Source organism: Natator depressus, chromosome 1 (genome assembly GCF_965152275.1).
Source record: "Natator depressus isolate rNatDep1 chromosome 1, rNatDep2.hap1, whole genome shotgun sequence".
In the NCBI taxonomy this organism is placed as follows: Eukaryota; Metazoa; Chordata; order Testudines; family Cheloniidae; genus Natator; species Natator depressus.
In genome coordinates, this window is record NC_134234.1 from 32,974,751 (window position 1) to 32,996,708 (window position 21,958).

Consider the following 21,958-nt stretch of genomic DNA (forward strand, 5'->3'; position numbering starts at 1 on the left):
AGAAAGTTAGATTTGAATTGGAAGTGAAGACTTCACATCCTCAACAGCAGCCTTGCACTGTTCCAGTTTTCTAATTTAGCTGTGCCTTTTTTCCCCACAGAAACCCAGTAGTTCTTGTTGAACAAAAAATTTGTGACCCCTCTCAGAAGTCAGCGTTCCTTATCATCCCATACTAGGTTTCGTAGTCAACCAAGTACAGAGTCTCCAGTCTCTTCACAAATTATTGTACTCCAGCAAATGTCTTGCATACACGTAGATCACATTTCTAGCATTGCATCACTTTTTTTTCATTTTGTCTAGCCTAGTTAGTTGAAAGAATTGATAAATTAGAATTTCATTTCCCTCTAATACAGTTGCAAGTACAAGTCCAGACATCTAGAGTGTTCAGAAAGATTAACATCACCATTTTTGGCAGTCAGGTCATACTTGCCAGAAGGCATTTTTTTTTCTATGTGGGAAACAAAGACCTGGCAGTCTGTATGTATATTGGTGTTGAAAATGCTCGACAGCTAGATTAATAATTTCTGTATTTATAATGTTTCTAGTAAATCAAGTTAAATTGCATTGGTATGTCTCATGCCTGGTATGTATGAACAGCTAATTTGATAGCTTCCTGAATTATGGCAAGATTTTATATTTTTGGACCCAAATGGTATTGGCATTTAAAAAAAACAAAAAACCAGCTTTTCAGAGATGTTATAGGATAGTAAATTGGTTTCAATGGTGAATTTCTATTTGTAAGAGATTAAAAATAGCAATATAAAAAGGGCATTTTATATCCTGTTTTAGAACTGAAGGCAAAGGGTAGTGCCCAACAACACTTAAGTGAGGTTTTAATTCTGATCTCAGAGGTGGCTGCAAAGGTGATATTTTACAAGTTAAACAATATCTCTTAGATAGAAATGGTGAAGCTGTGTCATGGCCTGACCTGATAAGTTTCTTGTCTCTTCTCTGTTCCTTCTCTGCTGTGTTCAGTGGGGTGGTAAGTGATGTGCACTACGTTTCAGTGATTTGACTATGCTGGATTTACAGGATGATTGGATATAGTGGAAGCAATAAGGTATTAAAATGTTATGGTACTGAAGGGACTCAGTTGTCTTGATGATTACAATTAGAAACTCTTTACCCAAGCTTGAAAAGGTCCTTACAATATTTTTTATTTAAAAAGTGTTCTTTGTCAAATTTAAAAATAAAATAAGTTGGTAGTATCCCTCTAATTTTAAAAGTTAAATAAAAATACTAGTTTTGTGTACACCTTGAGTTTACATAGGCAATTCAGTGTAGTAATTACTATGCCCTTTTGTTCTGTTAATCTAGAAATGATGGATTTTATCTTCCTTATTAAAGCCTTGTTTCTGGAAAGCACTCAAGCATGTGCTTGAGCATTTTACTGAAGGGGGAAGTTTCTGGCTGTAAAGTCCTATCTACAGTACAGTGTTATAGCTAGGTCCAGGGACCAGTTGCACTGTGGTTGTCCCCGACCCAGTTAAACATCATTAAATGGTATGATAGTAAGGACCTAACTCACAAAACTGAGGGTTTTTTTGTTTTTTAAGAAACCTTGGACAATCTTAAGACTTTAGGCTCGTTAGACTGCAACATGCTACAAATTTTAATGGGGTTTCTGACTTCTTAAGTGGACGTACCTGCTGGTGACTGTTTAATGCAGATTTCTTGGGCCGTCTAAAAACTAAAACACTCCTTTTTGCTTCCCATTATCTGATCTGTCTCTTTAAGAATACAAGAGTGTGGCAGTAAGGCTGCCTTCGCCTGGACCTTGAATTTTATTCTCTAGATGGCATGGAGTTCAACATCCAAAAATCAAAAAGTGTCCCTAAACTTCAGACATTAGCTGGACCAGTGCTTCTGTAGCACTTGAGTTGGTGCTCTCTCCCCACAAACTCAGATACTGTTGTGGTATGATGGGTGGATAAGTAGTCTAGTGCCATTGCAGAACATTTCTAATGATGTAGAGACCTTGACTCTTGCCCTCTGACTTGTGAAAAGCCGAAGTCATACATGTAGTATGTATATGGGAGCTGACAGATTTTGTGTCCATCAGGTGTTCCAGTGCACAGGCCTCTCTGTGTTCCTTCAAAGAGATGAGATAAGTTTGGTGTTGCACTAAAACCTTTTTAGTTTTTGTAGCTATTCTTAAGTATCTTCAGGGTATAATAGGGGTCCTTTTGACTCTATAGCTGCCTGGGTTTACAGGGTAGTTATTCTTGGGAGATCTCCAGCCTGCTCCATTGCTACTATTTGGAATTTAAACTTGTTGCTACAGAAGTTCAGGTGGACACTTGGAGTCCTTTGCATTTCTCTTATGTATATGCATTTGATTCTTTTTTTAAACTCTGAAAAGTGACTGACTGTGTAAAAAAATGCCACTTACACCTTAGATCTGCTCTTTGTGTGCATTCAGACATACCTGCTTATTTTAGTGACAAATTATTGTTGCTTTTTACTCCTGGTAGCACTGCAGAGCCAACAAAGCTATGGGACATGGAGCTGGGCTCAGCATCAACAGAATTGATAACTAAGTTCTAATTAGTTACACCTGTGCAAACCCAGTGAAGGTGTTACTGAAGGCAGAATTTGGCATCTAGAACCTTTATAACAAGTGATGTGTGAAAAGGAAAGAACCCAGCTTGACTTTCAGAACCCAAGGTGAGTGTGTAGGGCTGACAGTTTAGAAAAAAAAGCTTAATTTGTAAATTGGAAACATCTGACATGGAGTCATTAAGAGTCAATAAATATGGATCACCACAAAGCCACTTTTTATATCTTCCCTCCGTCCCCCCTCCCTCGAGTACAACCACATTTTGAGGTGGTACTTGAAACATAAGTTCTCAGATGTTGGGAGGCCTGTGCTTTCTCTTATAGCCTTTCATAAAAAAAGGCTCCAGAGGCGATCCTGGTGATTACAGGCCAGTAAGCCTAACTTCAGTACGAGGCAAATTGGTTGAAACTATAGATGTTGTGAAGGCCAAGCCTATAACAGGGTTCAAAAAAGAACTAAATAAATTCATGGAGGATAGGTCCATCAGTGGCTATTAGCAAGGATGGGCAGGAATGGTGTCCCTAGCCTCTGTTTGCCAGAGGCTGGGAATAAGCAACAGGGAAAGGATCACTTGATGATTACCTGTTCTGTTCTGAAGCACGTGGCATTGGCCACTGTCGGAAGACAGCATACTTGGCTAAATGAACCTTTGGTCTGACCCAGTATGGCCATTCTTATGTTTTTATGTTCTTAACAGAATTATCAGACAATAGATGAACACAATTTGTTGGGGAAGAGTCAACACAGCTTTTGTAAGGTGAAATCATGTCTCACCAATCTCTTAGGATTCTTTAAGGGGGTCAACAAACGTGCACAGGGATGATCCAGTGGATATAGTGTACTTGGACTTTCAGAAAGCCTTTGACGAGGCCCCTCACCAAAGACTCTTAAGCTGTCAGGGGATAAGAAGGAAGGTCCTTTTCTGGATCAGTAACTGGTTAAAAGACAAGAAACAGGGTAAGGAATAAGTGGTCAGTTTTCACAGTGGAGAGAGGTAAGCATCAGGGTCTTCCAAGAATTTGTACTGGGACCATTGTTGTTCAATGTATTCATAAATGATCTGGAAAAAGGGATAAGCAGGGAGGAAGCAGATGATACAAAACTACTCAAGGTAGTTAGGTCCAAAGAGGACTGTGAAGAATTGCAAAGGTATCTCACAAAACTGGGTGACTGGGTAACACAATGGCAGATGAAATTCAATGCTGATAAATGCAAAGTAATACATATTGGAAAACATAATCCCAACTATACATATAAAACAGTGGGGTCTAAATTAGCTGTTACCACTCAAGAAAGAGACCTTGAAATCATTGTGGATAGTTCCGTGAAAATATCTGCTCTAAGTTCAGCAGCAGTCAAAAACGCTAACAGAATGTTAGGAACCATTAGGAAACGGATAGAGAATAAGACAGCAAATATCATAATGCCACTATATAAGTCCTTGGTATGCCCACAGCTTGAATACTGCGTGCAGTTGTGGTTGCCCCATCTCAAAAAAAGATATATTAGAATTAGAAAAAGTACAGAGAAGAGCACAAAAATGATTAGGGGCATGGAACAGCTTCCGTCTGACAGCAGAGATTGAAAAGACTGCGACTGCTCAGCTTAGAAACAAGATGACTAAGGAGCGGGGTTATGATAGAGGTCTATAAAATCATGAATGGTGTGAATAAAGTGTTGTTTATCTGTTCACAAGACAAGAGCCAGGGGGTCACCCAGAGAAATTAATAGGCTACAGGTTTAAAACAAACATTAGGAAGTACTTCTTCACACAATGGAAAGTCAGCATGTGAAAGTTGTTGTCAGGGATGTTGTGAAGACCAAAAGTATAACTGGGTTCAAAAAAGAATTAGATAAGTTCATGGAGAATAGGTCCATCAATGGCTGTTAGCCAAGATGGTCAGGGATGCTCCTTCATTCTCTGGGTCCCTAAACCTCTGACTGCCAGAAGTTGGGACTGGATGACTGAGGATTGATCGATCAATAATTTGCCCTGTTATGTTCATTTCCTCTGAAGCATCTGGCACCCAGCCACTGTTGGAAGACAGGATACTGGTCTAGATGGACCATTGATCTGACCTAGTATGGCCCTTCTTATGTTCTTATTTGATCCTCTTTATGCTCAGGGTATTATCTAAGATTCCTTTAAACCAGGAAGTTGCTAGTATTAGCTTCTGTCCTTTTGTTGGAAGCAGTTTTGATACGTGTCTGTGGTGCTCTTTTATGTGTTATGATAGATTTGAGAAAATTAGGTCTTTGGATCCCCCCCCCCCCCACACACACACACACACGCGCACACGGTGGAAGCTGCCATACAAACTGTAAGAAGCTAATTAATGGCAACTTCCACTCTCTGTATGTGTGTATATGTATCCTCTTACTATATGTTCCATTCTATGCAGCTGATGAAGTGGGCTGTAGCCCACGAAAGCTTATGCTCTAATAAATTTGTTAGCGTCTAAGGTGCTGCAAGTACTCCTGTTCTTTTTGCAGATACAGACTAACACGGCTGCTACTCTGAAACCGATTCAGATACTGTTGTTTTTGTACCTTGGCTGCAGAGTGAGACCTCTCTTCGTAAACTTTGCAGATATTCTCCAGCCATCACCTTTAACGGCTTCATTTTGGATCTTTCTGCATTTGAAGACAATGGGCTAAATTCGCATTGTGTGTGATTTTATTGGAGTTTTTCCCATTTAGACCAAAGTTTAATTGGTGGAGTATTGATTCATACTTAGAGTACTGGTGCTTTCCTAGTACCTGTCTTATCTTATTTTTTCGGTTTAGGAAAGTGCTAAAATCAGAACAATCAGAATGTGTGGAAAATGTATCTTTGTTTCTGCTGCACTTCAGTCTTCATTAAGAAGGAGTGACCTGTAGGTTCCAGATTATTACATTTGAGATGGGGAAAGTATCTATCCATTAAGAGGTAATCAGTTTATCTTTTGTAAGATGTATCCCTCCTAGACACACACAGATCAATGTAAGCTTTTTGAAAAAGCAACCAACAGTAATGTTTTGTAAGTGTTGTGTAAACTTTGTGTAACAAAATTAATTAATTGGTGCATATTTAATTGGAAAGTAACTGAAAACTTTTCTGAGGCTTTCCAGAACCAAATTAAATATTTAGGAACCCCACGCTATTAAAAAGGAGTTGGATTGTCAGTTGGTTTTGTGGATTGTCTCTCCTCCCTCACTAAGTTTTCTTTCATAATTAGAGGTTCCATAACCCCTCCCCAATAGTGAGTTAAGGGAAAGTACAGGACAATGGCAGATAAGTCAGCCAGTCGCATCAGCACGCCAGACTACAAGGCTTGTAGAACTAACCCTTTGTGACCTTCACAAGGGGCTTCTCCAAAGAGAGCCATTTTCCCTGGACTGTAATGGTAAAGAAAAATCTGGCAACTCCTTTGATCAGCAGACCAAAAACAAGTAGAGCAAGAAGCAAATGGATGGTTTTGTGCACAAAACTGCTAAGTCACTGCCTCCCTTCCCTGTGCTGAAAATAGTGCTGCCACCTTACGTAGAACACACACATACATATTTCTGGGGACACAGAAAATCTTGTAGCTGAAATACAGAAAATCTTTTATTCAAAAATAAAGGGGAAGGAAGCCCATTTATTCCCAGTTACAATTGTCTGAGGGAGCATCATCTAAGCAAAGGAAACAGTTTGCAACCTCTGTTGAGAGTGAAAGAGCCCGTCACACAGTGATACAAGAAGAAAAATTATTTTCAAAAGGCGCGAAAGGGAATTAATCACCTAGCAATTTCAGTGGGAGTTGGGTGTCCATGTTTAGGTTCCCTTTGATAGTCCCAGTGTTAAGACTGGATTGAGCTTTATTCTGGTATTAATATTACTTTAGTTCTGAACAAAGGTAGCACCTGGCCTCTGCCTTCATAGTAAAAAAAACATTATTATATCTCCATATGTAATGTTGTTGTTGTATTATGCTTCTTAATTATTAAGATATCCTCCACATTTGCAAGTTCTAGTGAAAGGAATAATGATTTTTCACAAACACTTTAAATCCTGTTTTTGTTTAGTTTTGTGTCAATAAAAATTTAACTTTGGAAAACATACTCCAGTTCTAACTTAACTGTGCCAATATTACTTTTGATCATGTCTTAAAAGGGCGGGGTGGGGGAGCAGTTTTATATTTACCTGCCATCCCTTGCAGGTTCACATGTGCTTGTGTTCATGCCGTATTCTGAAAGCCTATTTTCACTTCTATTACTTCCATTCTTTTAGAGGAGGTACAGTGATTGATATTGTATCCATGCTGTAATCCTTTCACCATCCTCTCACCCAACCAACAGCTGCTTCCCTTCAGATCCTTAAACCGGTCTGGGTAAAAAGTGAACACCTCTCCCTGACCTGACGATTTATTTTAATACTCTTCTGTGGCAGCTTCTACCTATGAGACAGTAATTAAGCGCTGAGCTTCATTTTACATGATCATAGTTTCTCTGGTGAGGAGATTTTAAAATCATTGAGTTATTTTGGTGTCCTTTGCAAACTTTAAAAATACTGTAACCGCCGATCCCTGATTGCAGTTGGATTGTCACTGTGCCTCTCACTGTATGAGCAGCCTCTGAAGTTGCAAAGTCTGAGTCTCCTGTTGCACTCAGATGATGATTAAATGGTGTGGCATTGAGAACCCAATCAGAGCCCATCGTGTTAAGCAGTGTACAGACACACACTGAGGTATTTACAATCTAAATAGGCAAATAGCTCACACAAGATGCCTGGGCTGAGGCTGGAATAGAACCTTGGTCCCTCGAGTGCCCAGCCACTGGACCACACAGTTTTGTGCTATGTCACTTCTCATTGTGTACTGTCCCTTTGTGTTGTCTGTTTTCCAATTTTGTGGTGCTGGTTGATGAATTCTTTTTCTTTGGTACTTTAGTCGGGTGTCTGTCTAGGTGTGTCAGTTCCTGGAGAGCAATACCATACCCTCAGTTGTTGGATAAAACCTAGCTATTTCCTCACTTGGACGCAGTCTTTTTGTTTGCTTTAAGGTGGAAACTGTTTTCTGAGCCAGTATTATGAGCTTTGAAAGCATGGGCTTCTTGGATTGCAGCTTCTTTTTAGTCTGTGTGACTAGAATCTTTTCTACTTCTCTCATGTTCTACCTTGACTTTAAGGTGGTTCAGTTGTGACTTGACATGTTATTTCTGAGGAGGAGGATGGTTTAGCACTTACATTGCTGTATGTGTTTAAGAATCATTATAAACATCTGTTTTACATGCTTTTTCTGTTCAAGCCTCAAACTCCTAGTTTCTCTGGATTTATGTATGCTTAATCAAGGCAAAAACAAAGAAGTTATATCCCATCTGTATTCTTAATTAGCGTACAGTTTGCATCTTTATCTCTCCAGTCTGCCAACAGAAAATAATTTTATAAAAAATATTTGTTATATAGAAATGTTAATTGTGTTTGGGAAATAATTCTTTCTTTCCTTCTCAAATATGGTTGTTTACATTTCCTGTTCAATTAGCATGACAGTGTATATAACACTGAATGAATCTTTTGTCAAATTAGACAAGCAAATTCACTTTGCAAATTCAAAGCGTCTTGGGGAGTGGTGGTTGCAAGCAAATTAAGATATGATAACCCTTCGGAACATCTCTTCTGTCTTAACTTTGATAGTACATTTTCACCCAGAAAAATTTTCTTTAGAATTAAATGTCAGAGAATGGTTTTAGTAATGTGGGAAATAGCATGAATCTGTAGTCACATGACTATAGATAATCTAGTAACAACTTTTCCACTATAAGTCTGATCATCTCCTGTCTACCATTCACAAAATAAGTTCTTTTGTTTCTTGTACAGCTTTCTTTCCAAAAGAATGTGTGTGGGTTTTTTGTTTTGTTTTAAGGAAGTTTGAAGGGCCTTTGGTTCTACATAGCTTAACATAGGATTTCACTGAAGAGTTAACTCAAGTTATCTACGCTTGAGCTCTTCCTCTTGAGTTAGCCCAGCTCAAGTGAGTGTGGCCAGACTGTGAAACAAGACTCAAGTTCCTGTGTCCATGCTGGGACTAAACTCACTCGTGTATGATACTAAGACTTCTTTGAGCACATCCCATGATTCTCAGCCCTGCAATAAGCTGAGATGAACTAAAAACATTTTTTCACAGTATATTGTGAAATAACTTCTGTCCTTTTTGGACACCACAGTGGGGATGGTGGAGAGGGGATTGTGTGAGCAGCTCACAGGTATAGGGCTACAGGCTCAAGCAGCAGTCTGCCAGGGGAAGACGTTCTCTCTGTTCCTATGGATTTCAGCAGAGCCTTGGGTGGCCACAATAAGTGCACCTGACCCCAGCAGTATCGAGGGTTCTGGCGAATTAGGAGGGAATAAAAGCTATGGGAGAGGAGACTAGGTAGAAGGATCAGCAAAAAAAAAGTAAGGTGATAAAAATCAAAAGAAAAAAGAACAGTTGGAAAAATGGAAGGGGTGGGGAAGACATGTGTAGTAGCCAAAGCATTCTTAGAGGTTGGGGAGAGCGGGTGGGGGGACTCCCCATTTGATAATCCTTGCTTAAGGGGTGGGGGACTCCAGCAAGAAAAATAGACTTCAGCAGTAGGATTTTTATGTGGTTAGAAGTTGAGCAATATAAGTTAGTTGGTTGACATGAAGCTGTACTTCTGAAGTATACATTAAAAATTAAAGAAAAAATAAAAGGAGTACTTGTGGCACCTTAGAGACTTCTGAAACCTAAAGAAAAAATGTTTTCTAATTACTACTACACATTCTGGTGACAATGGGAAATGGATTGGTTTTGTTCTTCACAGGGAAAGCATGAGATTCATTACAAATGGTCTTACTCCTGCTTGCACCTCCTCAGAGGCAGACCCAGACCTGTCAGTCAAGGCAGGCTGGAACTAGCCACACCCCTGAAAACCTAGCCATCCGGTTTGAACGGCATCTGTCACCTGCAGGAAGTCTAGCATACCTCCTGCTTAGAGCAACAAGGAAACAAAACGGCCAAGAAGGGATCCTTTTTATTCTTAATATTCAGCTTATTGTATTTTAAGTGTTATTAGGCTGTTTAACTTGGGGGCGGGGAGTCTGCAGCAGGATTGTTAGAAAACCCTCTTCTGATTCAGAGGTAGCTGACCACAGTAACTCCCAGTATAGCATGTCTGGCCAGGCCTCTCTTGCTGGAACAACCTCTCTACTCCTCTGGTTGCCTTTGAGGTATCAGGGAAGGGCACAGAATTGCCTGGGGTGACTGGACATTGCTCATACTATGGGCCAGCCATGCCCCACTGCTTTCTCACTCTCCTCCAAATAGCCAGCCCTGGAGGGACAATAGGGAGAGCACCCAAGAGAAGGAGGAACAAGCAGGAGAGTTGGCAGCAAGGAGCTTGGTAGCTCCACTCCTTATTTCTGACCATTTCCCCGTCCCCTTTAACAAGTTCTGACTTAACCCTTATGTAACCACTTCTTGCTGATTCAGTGAGACCAAATAGCTGTGCTGTGTGAAGGCTAGGCTTTCCCTTCCCTTCCCCCAAGCAGGGCTTAGGGCGCATCCATAAAGTTCAAGGAACCCACTTATGGATTATCTCAAGAGTGAACCTTTCAAGTATTGCTCTTATTTCTGTAGGCCCAGAAAGTGCAGTGAGATTCCTTATATTCATCTTCCTGGGAGCAAGGGCAGCTTTTTTCACAGTTGGGGTTGGAGACCATAGAGGAGGAAACTGAGAATCAATTTTTAAAATGTAATTTGAAACCATCCCAGATTGGTTGGCTGGGTCTTCAGGAGTGTGGCCATTCCCAATCTCTCTTGATGTCAGATTAAATTTAAAATAAAACCCAACAACTTCAGACTCACTTTTATTGTGATGTGACTTCTTAAAAATGCCATTTGAATTTTGCATTACTTGGAATTTTGGAAGTGTCCCTTCTTGACGTCAGAGTTGACACATGCGCTGCTAACAAATACTCTTGTTACATGCAGATAACATTTGGGCTAAGCATAATTTCCAAAATTGAAATGCTTTAATTGGTTTCATCATAAACTTGGCCAATATTTGAAGGAATCAGCAGAGACTTACCCCTCCTAGACATTACGTATATACATAACCTAGATATGTGGCCTTCTTCACTCATCTTGTCTGGCTAGATGTTGGATTTAGGGCATTCATTGCTGCTGACATGTTTACTTTCCTTAATATTCTGGAAGTGTTGTAATTGATTGTGTTCTAAGATTGCCTGCCTGTCTCTGTTAAGAGCCTGATGTTTGTTCTATGCATTTGATACAAAGATTGGACTCTTTAGCGCAAGTATTGATAATCTTTTGAGCTCTAGCTTATGTCCTGTACTATGTTTAATATAGCCTTTTTAGGGAGCATGATGATTCATTTATCTTTTTCATTGTTTCTGTAGATGTTTAAGACATACGTGAACCTGTCTATAGTTGGTGTTTGTGCTGCATCGGTAGCTGGCTGAGATGATATAAGAGATTTATGAATTAAGTGTAGGGACTGTGACAATTGGCCCTGGTGTCAAGTGCATAAATGAGCTATTTTGTAAAATCAGTTCATTTAGGGAGGAAATAATAATGTAATGTTGGTGCCAGAGCTCTGTGAACAAATTCAAACATTGGATACTATGTTCTTGCAGAGCTTTCTCTACACTGTTGTTCAAAGTGAAAGGAAAAACTCTTTCCCATCCGGCAACATATTGTTTTCATAGATCTGACCACTATCAGAAGTAGCTATGTACTTGATGCATAAAATTAGATGGACCAGTTGATTTTAAAAAGTCGACATGTATCTATTACAGTATTTAAATTTATTATTGGAACACATTTTATTGTCATCACAGTTTATTGCTTTTTTTCATAATTTAGGAATTTTTCACTTCCACCTGGTTTTTTTGATTAGTTGATTATTTTTTTAAGTTCTCTTTTAAAGACCAGTAACATTTTATATATTATATATTACCATAAATTTGGGAATCTTATGGGGATTCATAGCTGAAGATTTTCAGAATAGTAGTCTTGTATGGGTTTATCTTCACTTCATAACTTCCCAAGGAAGTGGTATTTTTATGTTCCTTACATTTTTAGATTAGGTTGAAGTGGGAGAGGGGACTGGCAGACTTATGTGACTTTTTTTCTATGTATAACGTTCCAAGGCAAATACTTCACTGTTGCCTCTGTAGAGATGATAAACTTACTAAGTGAAGTAGTTACCTTTCTAAACTAACACTCCTGTAAAACCATCTTCTTCCCCCCCCCCCCCACCCCCACCTCTCATGTGCACTTTTGTTTTGAGAAGGCTACTGATATCTTCTTTTGTTTGAGCAAGTCATTTTGCAGTTTTGATGCACTATATTAGACCATCAAATCTGGCCCTTACATAAATATACATTTTCTCTCTCACACACACTCACACTGTTAATTTTAGATAAACTGCAATAATCAAATGTGTAATCTTGAGTTTGGTGATTCTTTACCCCACTGTTCCTGGAATTCTGAGTAAGCGTACTTGACAAATTGGAAATGGAATGGGTGGTGGCACATGCTGGTACTGTGATTTAAACACATTGTTTCGATGAAGAATTACGGAGCAACATTTTTTACATCTGTTATCTTTACCTGATTTCATTGCTGTTCCAAATTAATTGGCAATAAGAGCAGCTTTCCAAATAATAAAAATTGCTTAGTCCTAGCTTTTGAAAGTATTTTTGACAGGGGCTGTAATCTGTTTATTCTGTATTGAATGTAATACCCTATTTATATAAGCAATGGTTAAAAACCTTTTGGCTTATTATGTCTTACTGCATTTGATAAACATGGATATTTCTCTGTTTGTTTCCTAATGGAGCTGAACTTCTGATAGCTTGTGTACTAGCTTTGTTGGTTGTCAGCACAACTTTAGACGTCCTTGCATGAAATTAGTTGCTGTTTCACAGGGGACAGTGATGCTGTTTTAATTGGCCCTGCAATACTTGTGGATTTTTTCCTATTGGTGGGAAGAGTTGATAATGTGCCTTTCCTGGTGGCAGAGTGGGGATTTATATTAATATGAATTAATATTTTTCACTGAAAATGACATTCACCACTATTTTTATAACTATTTTAAAGTTCAATAGGTCAGTGAGTTCTGGCCTAGAATTGAGTGTTCCTTTTTTTCCTTTAGTTTCCTGTTGAGTGTTTTTTCAATATCTTTGGTACAGCTACTGGAAAAATCATGTTTTCAATTTAATCAGGATGTGTAGCTATGGAATGCTATCTATATTGTTCTAAGAGCTAAATTTAGGGTGAATAAATATTTATGCTCTTTGGGAATATCAAAATATCTTGGTTCAGCGTGTGGAACCATCTTCATTTATATATTTAGATTTACTAAAGGTCTAGGTGCCTATACAACTATTAAAAATACAAAAAAATGAATACATTTCTTTAACTGAAAGGAAGTACCCAAGGTCACTTTACAATATTACACATTTAATATTAACAAAACAGTCCATTTAACAATTAAGAACTCAAATTAAATCCTTATGAATAGACACTCCAAATCCTAACACACCTTTTTGAGGTTGTGATTGATTTGTATTTGGTATCTGTTTGTTCACAATTATTTAAAAGTATGCTTTCTATCCTAAAGACAAAACTTAAAATTGGCTTCTTAAAACTTTTTACATGAATTACTTAGTGCATTCTAATCTGTTTTCTTTAGTCTCAGTAAATTGACTTAATAGAATATTTAGTAAGTGTCTACATAGTCCCGTGAAGGTGTAAGCTCTAAAAGGCAAGGATTGTTTTGTTGTTTTTGTTTTGTCTGTACAGCACTTAACAAAATGGTGTCCTGGTCCATGACTAGGGCTTCTAGGCACCATAGTAATACAATAAAAAGGAACTAAAAAGAAGAAATGGTTGGCTAGGTTATGCAAAATTGGGCTATAGTTTATACACACAGTGTTGGTGCAAGTTCCCAGGGAGAAGGAATATATCCTGTTTTGAAGTATTAAGGCTAGGAGCACTTATTGTACACAGTTGTAGTGACAGTCAGAGTAATTGCAAATTCTTCTTCGAGTACTGGTCTCTATGTGTATTCCACACATGGGTACACATGTGCACCTTACACCTGAGATCACAGATTTCTAGGAAATAGTGTCTGTTGATTTGCAAATGTACAGTTGTTCTCCTCGTGCTCTGAATCAAGGGTATAAGGGGAAGTGAAGACCAATGTGTTTCTATTTCCTTCTTACCGTGGTACGGTCTGAGTCACAATCCTCTGTGTCCAAAACTATTTTCATCTAACTTCTAATCCATAAATACATGTGTTGTGCATAGTTTTGGTATTTAGTCTTCTAATGTTTATAGTTAGTGTAGTTCTCCCCACCTCAGGGAGTTTTCCCCACAGAGAAAGGCCATGCCCAGAGTTGAGAGGTTCAGGAACTGTATCTGCTGCCCCTGCTCCTGCTCCTTCTCCATCAGTGATAAAACACCAGCACTGCCTTTACTGCTTTGGGGAGGCTCAGATCACTGCCAAGTTGTCACTTATTCCCTCCCCAAACCCACAAGGGATGAGAGCTCCATCTGCAGAAACATTTCATGGAGAAGTCAATGAGACCTCAGTTGGATCCAGGCCTGGGAGATTCCCCTATACAGCAGCCTCAGCCTCAGACAGCAAGCAGCGCCCCTCTATGCATGACCCCTGGCGCAGAGGCCAAAAACATTAAGCCTAAGAAACTCTCTCACGAAAGTAGGGGACATGAGGATAAACATAAGCATTCCCATTAGATCTGCTCTAAGAAAAAGAATCCCTGTCTGCCTCAGTCCAAGTTGCACAAGTCCTTGCATGCCTTCCTAAAGACCCCGGTTCTCATAAATCTTCTCATAGAGAAGAGAGGTTGCAAAGGAAGAAGGATCTGTTGGTTCTGGCTCTGGCTCCGGCTCCAATTCACAGGCTAACAGATGGGCGCACACAGTCTCTGGTTGGAAGTTCTATGTTGGACTTCCATTCGATGGCACCAACATACTCCAGAAAGGATATGCCAAGAGCTGTCTTCTTAGATATGCTGTATCCATTGGTCCAACCTCCTGGACTCCTCAAACTCACCAGAGCATATTTTTGTCTTACCCTACCTACAATCTCCTGTTCTTTCAGGTCCGTTCCTCCTCCTGACAACACCTCAAAGAGAGATGGCCTCTCTCCTACCCCATCCACAGTCCGGAGCATGCTTCCACCGGTACTATAGGTAGAATTTGAACCTACTTTTTCATAAGATGAGTCTGATGTTCTGGAGAATCTTCACCCCTTTGAGAGAGTCCAGTCTGGATACAACTTCCTCAGTCTTGGAGCTGCCTTCCTCCCAGAAATGGCTACCCAGGGACTGTTGGTATCCAAAACCTTGGGGTCCTCCTCAGCCAGTCAACCCTTCATACTGGCCCTGCTGGGGCTCATAGATCCATATACTAGATGCCCTGGATCTGAATGAGAATCACACCATCCCTCTTCCCCGATCAGCACTGCCCAGCCCATCAGAGTACACAGAGGAGGAAGTTGAGTTGGCTCCACTGGACAGTTCCAAGAGGTGTGTCATCCTCAGCGCCAGATCAGGTAGTCGCTCTGTCATGCCTGTCTCCGCCTGATGACCACAGGCAATACTAGGAGCTCTTGTAGAGGGTGGCAACGGAGCTCAGGATCCCTCTTGAAGAGGTCAGTGACATGTAACATAGACTCCCAGACACCTGAAAAACCTCTGGCCCTAGCATGGTGGCCCTCCCAGTAAACGAGGCCATTAATGGAATCTGCCAGGGCAGTATTCCGTGCCCCAGCCTCCTGTGCCCTGAAAGGGGCTAAAAACATTATTTTATTCCAGCTGAAAGGGCAAAGTTCTTATTTACCCACCCAGTGCCCAATTCCTTGGTGGTGCAGGCAGTCACAGAAAGATCCAGGTGGCGTCAGACCAAGGAACTCTGTCAGATAAGGGTGCTAAATACCTTCCTCCCCAGAAAATCAAGGCATCTTCACTGATCAGCCTTCAATTCAGAATTGCTAACTACCAGGCCCTGTTAGCAAAATGTGAATTCACAAATTAATCCGTATTTCTGGAATTCAAGGGCAAACTTCCACTGGAGGACGGGGCTCAATTCCAAGCCTTCATTCTTGAAAGCAAATTTTTTCTCCAAATGGTGGTGTATGCATCTGACACTGCATCCAGAGTGATTGCCATGGCTATAGTCATGAGGCGAGAGACCTGGCTTCACTCTTTGGGGTTACCTAGGGAAGTTCAGAATACCAGTGAGGACTTGCCCATTGATGAGTCTAATCTCTTCATTGAAGAGACAGGTGAGTCGCTACACCCACATAAGGACTCTAGGACAACCGTACTCTCCCTGGATATTTACACCCTGGCTTCAGAGAGAAGGCACCATAAGCAGGTTTATAAGCCTAGACCTCCCCCTCAACACTTTTATCACCTGTGTTCTTATGAACTGTCATGAAAGTGAAAGAGGGTACAAAAACCCAGATTTGTGACTTCTTCCACTTCAGCTGCTGCCACGCAAGCCCACCCACCATCCAGGTGTTCCTTTTGATGGGATGCTCAAGAGCCACATTCCTCTATTAATGCCATCCTTCACTGCCCCCCAAACCTGTGTTGGCCACCTCACCCACTTTACTCACAACTGGAGGGCAGTAAGGTTGGACAAATGGATGCTAAGGATTATTCGCTCCAGCTACACAATCAAGTTTGTGTCTCTTCCCCATCACAAACCCCCTTTTTGGGGACCACTCTCATTCAGAGGTCCTTCATCAGGAGGTGGAGTCTCTTCTTCAGCGAGGGGCTATAGAGCACAGGCCACCTCAACATCAAGGGAAAGGGTTCTATTTCCCATATTTCGTTTTCCCCCAACAAAATCAGAGGTTGGAAACCAATTCTCGATCTATGACAACTCATCTTTGAAAAAATTTCTCTTGGTCACATTGGCATTAATAATGCCTTTTCTCAAGGAGGGCACATGGTTTGTGGCTCTTGTTGTTATGAAAGATGCCTCCTTTCATGTGTGCATTCTCTCATCCCACAATAGGTTCCTCAGATTCTTGGTAAGACAAGATCCAATACCAATTCAGAGTGCTCCCATTCAGTCTAACTACAGAATCCAGGGGCTTCACAAAGGACTTCAGTGGTGGCAGCCCAGATGAGCTTGGCAACTGGCTTCTGATGGGTAGATCTAGCAGAAAGGTTCAGTTGTCTACCCTATTCCTAATTCGTCCGCTACCTTCCTTGGTCAATATGGAAAATTCCACTTTGATTCCCACAAAGACCATAAACTTTATAGTTATATCAAACTAAGTATGTAGTGTAGATCAAGTCTTAGTTGTGAACAACTTGGTAAGACAAGTCACCCTCAGACCACAGTCAAGGTCTGCCTTTCCCTACAAGGCCACATGGCCTCATGTATTTACGTAACACCGTTTGCCAGGCTCCACTTCCATTACCTACAGGCCTAACTGTGGTCTGTGTATGAATACTAGGGTAACAATTCCCACAAAGGTCATGGCTTCTGTAGTTTGGAGGATAGAGCCAAGTGAGTGTGTGGGAGACCCTTTCCTTATACCCACACCTGATGTGACCATTATCACAGATGCATCTCTCATAGTTAGGGGAGCCCACATGGATAAACACATTGCACAGGGCACTTGGTCTCTTAGGATGCCAGGATGCTTATCCGCCTACTAGAGAGTGGTACATCTAGCCTGCAATGCATTCCTTCCACTCATTTGGTCCCACCATATCCAGATAATGTCAGACAACATGACAGCTGTTTTCTATATAAACCGGGTGGAGCAGGATCCCTTCTTCTCTCTGAAGCAACATATATACCTTCTAGGCGTGCAGAACTCTGGCAGACTGTCTCGGCATATACTTCTCCACAGACCACGAATGGGAGCTATGTTGTTGTGTCGTAAGCAAGATCCCCACCTATTCTTGTACCCGTTTGCCTCCCAGACAGACAAAAAGTTTCCTCTGTACTGCTCAAGAGCAGCTCTGGGCCAAGGCTCTAGTGTAATGCCCGTCTGGATGAACTACCTCAGGTATGCCTTTCCTCCTATCCCAGTGATATCACAGGTCCTACAAAAGATTCACCACAGTAGAGCTTGGGTCATTCTTATCACGCCCAACTGGCCCAGGCAGTTTTGATTTTCAGATCTTCTATGAATGTCATGCCAGTGAGAGGTCAGAGACCTCAACCCAAGCTCTTTTCATCTCACGGCTCCACCTCCATATTTCGATGGGTGTCAGACCTGGAACATTCATGTTCAGAGTTTGTTCAATGTATTCTCAAGCAAAGTAGAAAGGACTCCATCAGAAAATGCTGTCTGGGCAAAGGGAGACATTTCTCCACCTGGATACAGCAGAACCATATCCCCTGAAACCACAGGAATTCCTGTTAGTCCAGACTATCTACTCACTCTCCAGATATCAGGTCTTTCCATTCTCTCGGTGCAGGTCCATCTTTCAGCAATCAGTACCTTCCATCCTTCATTTGAAGACTATACTGTTTTCACTCATCCCACTACAACCAGATTTCTGAGGGGCCTCATTAGGACATTGCCACCAGTGGCAAAATGAACAACTTAGTGGGATCTTAATCTTGTTCTTGCAGTACTTACCAGACTGCCTTTTGACCCGCTCACCACCTGCTTAATGTCCTGTCTCTCTATGAAAGTTGCCTCCTTAGTCACCATCACATCTGCCAGAAGAGTGAGTGAACTGGAGACGCTTATGGCAGACCCAGCATACACCGTATTTCATAAAGAGAAGGTTTCCCTTCATTTCCACCCAAAATTCATCCCTTAGATAATTTCTGAGTTTCATATCAATGAATCTATTCACACACCAGTATTCTTTCCAAAATCTCATGCTTCCAATGAGGAGATACTAGTTTACTCTCTCTGTATCCAATAGGCTTTGGGGTTCAACCTGCATGGAACAAATCAATTCGGAGAACACCTAGACTATTTTGTTTCTTTAGGGATCAACCTAAATGACAAGCATTACCTGCTCAGAGACTTTCTAAGTGGCTCTCTAGCTCATCCTTGTATTGTTATCAACTGACTCATATTCCTCCCCCGGAGCGCCCACTCCATTAGAGCAAAACAACTTCTGCAGCTTCTCTTCGAGACCTAGCTAGGACATATGTAGGATGGCTACCTGGAGCTCCATCGTTTTTACTTTCACCAAACATTAGACAATAGTCCAGACCTCTTCTGCAGATTCAGCTGTGGGGACAGGAGTATTAGACATCTATACCAACTGCATCCTCACCCCCTCCCCTTGTTTGATGACTGCTTAACAGTTGCCCATGTGTGAAATACACATAGGGACCAGCATTCAGAGAAGAAATTGACGTTACTTATCTGTAACTGGAAGTTTTTCGAGATGTGTGGTCCCTGTGTGTGTTTCACTATCCACTCTTCTTCCTCTCTGTTGCGGATCATGACTGGATTCAGGGTAAGAAGGAACTGGAAAGGCATCTCTCTGCACTGCCCCTTATACCTTTGGCTCAGAGGATGAGGAGAACAGTGTATGTGTGGACCAACAGACATTACTTGCTAGAAATATCCAATCTCAGGTGCATGGTGCACATGCGTATCCACATATGGAATACAGATGGGGCTACACATCTTAAAGAACCTCCAGTTCCAGGTAAGTAATCTTCATTTTTCAAATTAGACCACCAGTTTAGATAAATATGATCCGCTCTAAACAATATGTCTATTATATAATTACTAAAATAGTGTAATAGCACTTTAAAATATTAACCAAATATTATATTAAAAAAACTTTAAACTACTTTGTTGATATCATTAGATGAGAAACTGTTAAATTTCGGTGGGTGGTTCTTCTGTGATCCAATTTGGTCTAGCTAAATTCCTTTGTAGAGCAATGTTGAATAATAAACGAGTGAAAATAATACTTTCCATGCTTTGCTCAAGTGTATAACTAATAATCTGTGGCCGGTAGAAACCTGGATCTGGAACAGAAATGGAAGCTATACCAAAAACACAGGGGTGCCTGTAAAGAAAAGTAAATAAGGATTTTTACTATGTGGCTTAGTGTGCAAACACAGCAGCAACACTGACACATAAATGGAAAATTCACAGTGAAGGCTGACACTCCCATCATTAATTTGTTCCTTTATGTATGACACATGCATTGTATACGTTCATATCCGTGCATGATCTTGCATACCAGGCACATTGGAACTTAGACTTGACAGGATGATGTGTGGATGGAATGTCTGCTTTAAATCTGGATATCCCTGGCCAGTTTAGATTTCAGTATTAAATTTAGTACTTCCGTATTAGAAACGGGTTATATTGGACATGCCCATATGTCCCAAAGAAAGCCAAAACACCAACAGTGTGGAAAATCATTCCTGATATCAAATTAGGTATCACGGTATAATTAGGTTGAACACTGCATAGTAACAATACAGTAACTCCTCACTTTAACGTTGTAGTTTTGTGCCCGAAAAATGCGACTTTAAGTGAAACAATGTTAAGTGAATCCAATTTCCCCATAAGAATGAATGTAAATGGGGGGGTTAGGTTCCAGGGAAATTTTTTTTTGCCATATAGTACAGTACTATAGTTGGGAGGTGCAACCACCTTACCCCACACAGGGTACAGCCCCCCTGGCACTGGAGACAATGAGGCAGGCAAGGAGGCTGAAGGTGTAAGCTAGGAGAAGCACGTTGCGCAGCAGCAGTTTCCCCTACTCTGCAAGCACCTGGGGGGGGCTCAACCCTCGACCTGCCCAGTCCACCCCTTCCCACCCCCCCCAACCCGCCTCTTCTTCTCCCCTTTTACTCTGCATTCTGCATCCTTGCTCCTCCCCCCTCCCTCCCCTGCCTCCTGCCTGCGGCAATCAGCTGGCTTGCGGCGTTCAGGGGGTAGGAGAAGCGAGGACTTGGCGCGCAGCCTCCCCCCTCCCTCCCCTGCCTCCTGCCCATGGCAATCAGCTGGTTTGCAGTATTCATGAGGCAGGGGAGGGTGGGGGAGGCTGCGCGCCAAGTCCTCGCTCCTCCCCCCTCCCTCCTGAACACCACAAGCCAGCTGATTGCCATGGGCAGGAGGCAGAGGGAGGAGGGGGAAGGCTCTGATCTGTGGGGTCTGCTGGCAGGCAGGAAGCGCTGTGTGTGGGTGAGCGTAGGGGAGCTGATAAGGGGGCTTCCAGCTATGGACAAAGCAGGCACCCAAGCGATGTTATAGCAAAACATTGCACAACTTTAAATGGAGCATGTTCTGTAATTGATCAGGGACGTAAGATGGAAACAACATTAAGCGAGAGGATGTTAAGTGGGGGGTTACTGTATTTGCTGTAGAAAAGATTGATGCATATCTGAGTATAATATTTTTATGTGCACTTTCAGAGCAATCCTAATGGATGTGATATGGAGAGAAATGTGGTTATTTATCCCACTCCCTAAATAGCCTTCTCTTTCATATTATAAATATTTATTAACATGACAATCAAGTTGCTGGTGGTAAACTTGATATGGCTTCAGTTTTTGTGTGAATGATGGCTACGAATGCCATCCCCAGCTTTTGAGTAAGTTACCTTGAAATCAGTGGTTCCCACAGCGTTTTGTGGAGCTCTAGTTGTCAGCAGAGCACGTGCTGGTGGTCTGCAGAAAGCCATCTCATCACATAGTTGTGGTTCATCCCTTACTGTTTTCCCCAATAGACTGAAAAGCAGCTAAACATTTTTGGGTTTTTGTTTTTTTTTACTTTTCCAAGTATACAATTGCTGTGGTTGCCACAGGGAGGCTATTTAGTTGTCAGTGGGCAGGAAAGTGGTCCTCAAGACAATCTATTTCAAAATATGGTCCACGTAAAGAAAAAAATTGGGAAGCCCTCATATTACTTAATACTCTGATAGACTGTACTGTCTGGTCAGTCTCTAATGATTTACTGATTAGCTGATTAATAGTGCTTTACTGATTTACTGATTAGCTCAATTAATAGTCAATAACACTATACTAAATTACTTGATTCTGCATGAGATTATAGGCATAATTGTTTTTGTTTTGAAAGATTTTGTAGTCTCATCTAAACATGAGAAGTAATAAAGTAGAAGGGTAAAAGAGATTGTGAACAGATACTTTAAAACACAAGGGGCCAGTTTCTTATACCCTTTTCACCACCATTGTTCCCAGTGGGATCAATGAGACTGTTTCTGGAGAAAGTGCTACTTACTAGAGTAAAGGTTTCAGAATCTGGCCTATAGAAAGCCAAGGAAAACTGACTGAAGAAGGCTTTTTGCTAATAGTTTTGAATTATGCTTTTGCTGTGTGGGTTTTCTAATCTCTGTTTTAGACTTTGTCTACTCTAGCACAGCATTGTTGTGAATTCGTGAGA

General features: G+C 41.1%; 1 protein-coding gene across 5 annotated transcripts in view; it reads left to right on the plus strand.

Annotated features, from left to right (window-relative positions):
- Positions 1 to 21,958, plus strand: part of YAP1 (Yes1 associated transcriptional regulator) — a 183,652-nt gene that overhangs the window by 78,045 nt on the left and 83,649 nt on the right. The gene's annotated exons all lie outside the window — the stretch shown is intronic.